This window comes from Tamandua tetradactyla, chromosome 11, assembly GCF_023851605.1.
Source record: "Tamandua tetradactyla isolate mTamTet1 chromosome 11, mTamTet1.pri, whole genome shotgun sequence".
Classification (NCBI taxonomy): domain Eukaryota; kingdom Metazoa; phylum Chordata; class Mammalia; order Pilosa; family Myrmecophagidae; genus Tamandua; species Tamandua tetradactyla.
In genome coordinates, this window is record NC_135337.1 from 74826363 (window position 1) to 74832362 (window position 6000).

Genomic DNA, 6000 nt, shown 5'->3' on the forward strand with positions numbered 1-6000 from the left:
TTGTAATGCAGTGAAAGGGGTACACTTATTCTTACATCCAGAGCTCTGTTTTGGGACTTAGGCAAGGACACACCCAATGTTAAAATTGCATTGACGGACCCACTGGCCCTCTGTGATGTGCTTCTGGATTGAGGGGCACACTGCCCACTTCTCCTGGAAGCTCCCAGCCAGCAGGAAAGTTCTCATAGCTCAGAATCCAGGTCATGCCAGGTGTTTTCTTTTCTCCTCCAAAGAAAGCTGCTCTCCAGCACTATTTTTAAACTGCTGTTCCTCAGGAGAGGGTGCAGCTAAATGAATTGCACCATGTGAAATGGAAAGTGAACTCAACTTGCAAAATAAAGCAGGAAAAATGAGAAACACATTTGAAATATTTTAGGATGCTAGTTCTGTGGAAAATCACGCCCTGTTATTGGTTGAGTTCTGCCTGTCACCCCCCAAAAAAGACATCTTCAAGGCCTAACCACCACCCCCCACCCCCACCCCAGTCCCAAGAATATGACCCTGTTTGGAAATAGTGTCTTTGAATATATGATGAGTTAGGATGAGGCCAAACTAGACTGGGTGGTCCTAATCCAATATGACAGGTCCTTATAGGAGAAAATGTGGACACAGGACAGTGCCACATGAAGCCTGAAACTGAGATTGAAGCTTGGGATGGCTGGCAAACCAGAAGCAAGTGAGAGGCAAGGAAGGGTATTCTCCATACAGATTTCAGATTTGTCCCCAGAACTGTGAGACAGTCAATGTTTAAGTCACCCAGTTATAGTTCTCTGTAGTTGCTGTCAGGAGCATGGTGCTGCTGTAACAAATACCTAAGAATATGGGAATGGCTGTGGAATCAGCTAATGAGTAGAAGCTAGAAAAACCTAGGTTTCCTTGAAGAGACTGTTCTAGTTTGCTAGCCTCCAGAATGCCACAAACCAGAAACAAAATGGCTTTAAAAAGGGGAACTTTACTAAGTTGCAAGTTTACAGTTCTAAGGCCGAGAAAATGTCCCCATTAAAGCAAATCTACAAAAATGTCCAAATTAAGGCACCAACAAGAGGTTACCTTCACTCAAGAAAGGCCAGTGAAGTTCAGAATTTCTCTCTCTACTGGAAAGGCACATGGCGAACACGGCGACATCTGCTAGCTTTCTCTCCAGGCTTCTTGTTTCATGAAGCTCCCCGGGGGCGTATTCCTTCTTCATCTCTAAAGGTCTCTGTCTGCTTGGGCTCTCTGCTTCTCATCACTCTCTCCTCGTTGTAAAAAGGGACTCCCTCCAAATGCTTCCTCTTTTAAAGGATTCCAGTTAACTAATGAAGACCCACCTTGAATGGGTGGAGTCACATCTCTTTCTATTCAAAGTTAATACCCATGATCAGGCACAGCACATCTCCATAGAGACAATCTAATCAAAATATTTCAACCTACATTGTTAAATAAGGATTAAAAGAAAAGGCTGCTCTCACAAGATTGGCTCAGGATTAATACATGGATTTTCTAGGGTGCATAATCCTTTCAAACCAGCACTGACTTTTAGTAGAAGCGTGGAAGTTAAAAGCAATTCTGGTAAGGGCTCAGAGAAAATGAGAGCTGTAGACAAAGCTCCTATGACCTTAGAGAATACTAGGTCAGCACGAACAGAATGCTCTAGAACTGTGAATGCTAAAGGCGCTTTGGACGAGACACAGATGGAAATGAGGGTCGTTTTATTGGAAAATGGAGGAAAGCAGATCCTTGTAAAAAGTTGCAGAGAACTTGGTGGAATTGTGTTCTGATGTCGGAACTTGAAAGTGGCAAGCTAGGAAACTTAGTGGAGATTTTTGAGCAAAGTGTGGAAGGTGCAGCGTGGTTTCTCCTTGCTTATAATAAAATGTAAAAGAGAAGAGATAAATTGAAGAATGAACCAGTAAGCTAGAAGCCACCTGATGTTTTGGAAAATTCTCAGCCTATACCAACAGGGGGCTCTGGAGGCAGGACCAAGGCTGTGGCTAAAGAGATTAGAAATGCAACTTGTGGATCAATCAACCATCTCATCATGAGGCAGGTATGCAAATATGGTGAAAACCACGAGGCCAATGTGGTTTTCGAGAACTTTGTACCAGCAGAACCACTGGGAACTTGGCCTAAGAGGGACAGAGATGGGGTGAAATGAAAGAAGAGCACCTCGAGGGCAGTGCCAACAGATGTGGAGGTCTGGGCTGGCGGGTCTCATTGGTCAGGAGGGTGAGGCCGCCTTTCTCTGCTGGACTGGCATTGGACCCACAGGTCACTCAGGCCTTGAGGTCTAGTGAAATTTGCCCGATGGGTTGCAAATTCGCCAAGACCAGAAACCTCCTTTCTCCTTCCAATTCTCTCTTTTGGAATGGAAATGTCTGGCCCATGCCTGTAGAACAGGTAACTCGTTTTAGAGTTTCAGAAGTCCACGGATGGGAAGGAATTGCCCCAAAATGGATCATTCTCATACTCTCAGCCATACTTTATTTAGATGATTTGAAAGATGGGATTTTGGTCACAGAGTTGGTACCGCAATGGCTGAAGACTTCTAGGGATATCGGGATGAAGAGAATGTATTTTGCTCGTGGGAAGGACCTGAATTTTGAGAGTCCCAAGGGCAGACTGTTATGGGTAGAATTGTGCTCCCCAAAATGATAGGCTCAAGTTCTAACCCCCCGTTCCATGAATGTAGTCCCTATTTGGAAATAGGGTCTTTGAAAATGTTATTAGTTAGATGAGGCCAAAGTGGGTTAGGTTGAGTGCTATCCAATATGACGGGTGTAGAACAGAAACAAGTTATCTGTTCTACAGGCATGGGCCAGACATTTCCATTCCAAAAGGGAGAATTGGAAGGAGAAAGGAGGTTTCTGGTCTTGGCAAATTTGCAACCCATTGGGCAAATTTCACTAGACCTCAAGGCCTGAGTGACCTGTGGGTCCAATGCCAGTCCACAGAGAAAGGCGGCCTCACCCTCCTGACCAATGAGACCCGCCAGCCCAGACCTCCACATCTGTTGGCACTGCCCTCGAGGTGCTCTTCTTTCATTTCACCCCATCTCTGTCCCTCTTAGGCCAAGTTCCCAGTGGTTCTGCTGGTACAAAGTTCTCGAAAACCACATTGGCCTCGTGCAATTCACAGGGATCCTCGTGCAATTCACAGAGGAGGTTTGGATAGACAGACAGACACAGGGGCAAAAGCCATGTGAAGAGGAGGCAAAGATTGAAAACTCAAGGGTTTTCAGAGCTAGGCAGGGTTTTCCCCTACAGATTTTACATTTAAAGCCTTCAGATTCATGAGGCAATCAGATTTCTGTTTTAAGCCATCCAGTTTGTGGTCCTTTGTTACAGCAATCCTAGGCAAATGAGATACCCCCTGTGCCAGTTGGAAAGGATTTACGTACTCTAGAAAAGCCATACTTTAATCCTAACTAATCTTTTGTGCAAGCAGCCCTTTCTTCTAAGCCTTAATCAGTACTATATATTAGAAACTTGATTAGGTTATCTCCACAGAGATGTGACTCACCCAGTTGTGGATATGAAGTTTTGAATAGAGAGATGTGATTTCACCCATTCCAGGTGGGTCTTGATTACTTCACTGGAATTATTTAAAAGAGGAAGCATTTTGGAAAAGCCTTGAGATTCTGAGAGAGCAGAGAATGACAACACAATGATGAGAGCCACGAAGCAGAGAGCCCACGCCGCCAGAGACCTTTGGAGATGAAGAAGGAGTATGTCGGTGGGGGAGCGTCATGAAACAAGAAGCCTGGGGAGAAAGCTAGCTGACATTGCCATGTTCGCCATGTACCTTTCCAGTTGAGAGAGAAACCCTCAACTTCATCGGCCTTTCTTGAGTGAAGGTAACCCAGACTTGCTTTAATGGGGACATTTTCTCAGCGATAGAACTGTAAATTAGCAACTTATTAAATTCTCCTTTTCAAAAGCCATTGTTTCTGGTATATCACATTCCAGCAGCTAGCAAACTAGAACCGTGGCTGATTCAGTCAATGACCAATTGGTCCCATGAACTACAGGCTCTGAGGGAACATTACCTGGTTCACTTGAGAAGGCCAGCATTACGCTGTTATGAATTCCAGATAAAGTCATCATCAGAAAATTACAGGTCAATTTCCCTTATGAATATAGATGTGAAAATCCTTAACTAAACACTAGCAAACAGAATCTGGCAGCATATTAAAAAAGATAATATGCCATAACCAAGTAGGATTTATTCCAGGTCTTCAAAGATGGATCAACATACAAAAACCAATCAATGTTAACAAACCACATAAATAGTGATGGAAAAAGCCCACAATGATCTAATTTGTTGGCATACAATTGTCCGCAGTATTTTCTTGCCCTTTTTATATTTTAAAGTCATTAACAATGCCACCATTTTCCTTTCTGATTTCAGCTATTAATGTCTTTTCTCCTTCTTTGTCAGTGTAGCTCAAGATGTGTTAATTTTAGTGCTCTTTTTCTTGATTCAGTTGTTTTTCTATTGTCTATTTTGTTTGTCCTGCTTGTATCCTAATTATTTCCTCCCTTCTCCTAACTTTTGGGTTACTTTGATTTTCTTTTACTAGGTCTTCAAAATGTGCAGTTTGTTATTGATTTGAGATCTGTTTTTAAAATATAGGCATTTTTGCTATAAATTTCACCCTGAGCACTCCCTTTGCTTCAGCGCATAAATTTTGTATGCTGTATTTTCGTCTTTATTTTCTACTTGTGATTTCTTCTTTAACTCATGAGTTATTTAAGAATGTGCTGTTTAATTTCCATGTATTTTTTTTTGAGGTAGCCTAAACTCATTAGTTTAGGTAGCTTTAATTTATTTATGAAAATTAATCCATTTATGATACATGGCTTTTTTTTTTAATTTTTTTTATTAATCAAAAAAAAGAAAAGAAATTAACACAACATTTAGAAATCATTCCATTCTACAAATGCACTCAGTAATTCTTGGTATCATCACATAGATGTATGGTCATCATTTCTTAGTACATTTGCATCGATTTAGGAAAAGAACTAGCAAAACAGCAGAAAAAGACATAGAAAGTTAATATAGAGAAGAGAATTAAAATAATAACACTAATAATATATATATATATATATAAAGGAAAAAGAAAAAAAACAAAAACAAAAGATACAAACACACAAACAAAAAACCATATTTCAGGTGCAGCTTCATTCAGTGTTCCAACCTAGTTACATTACACTTAGGTATTATTGTGCTGTCCATTTTTGAGTTTTTGTATCTAGTCCTGTTGCACAGTCTGTATCCCTTCAGCTCCAATTACCCATTATCTTACCCTGTTTCTAACTCCTGCTGGTCTCTGTTACCAATGATATATTCCAAGCTGATTCTCGAATGTCGGTTCACATCAGTGGGACCTTACAGTATTTGTCCTTTAGTTTTGGGCTAGACTCACTCAGCATAATGTTCTCTAGGTCCATCCATGTTACTACATGCTTCATAAGTTTAGTCTGTCTTAAAGCTGCATAATATTCCATCGTAGGTATACGCCACAGTTTGTTTAGCCACTCGTCTGTTGATGAACATTTTGGCTGTTTCCATCTCTTTGCAATTGTAGATAATGCTGCTATAAACACTGGTGTGCAAATGTCCGTCTGTGTCTTTGCCCTTAAGTCCTTTGAGTAGATACCTAGCAGTGGTATTGCTGGGTCGTAATCCATTCTGCCATTCTACGTCTTTTGATTGGGAAATTCAGTCCATTAACTTTTAGTATTATTACTGTTTGGATAATATTTTCCTCTACCATTTTGGCTTTTGTATTATATATATCATATCTGATTTTCCTTCTTTCTACACTTTACTCCACACCTCTCTTTTCTGTCTTTTCGTATCCGACTCTAGTGCTCCCTTTAGTATTTCTTGCAGAGCTGGTCTCTTGGTCACAAATTCTCTCAGTGACTTTTTGTCTATAAATGTTTTAATTTCTCCTTCATTTTTGAAGGACAATTTTGCTGGATATAGGAGTCTTGGTTGGCAGTTTTTCTCTTT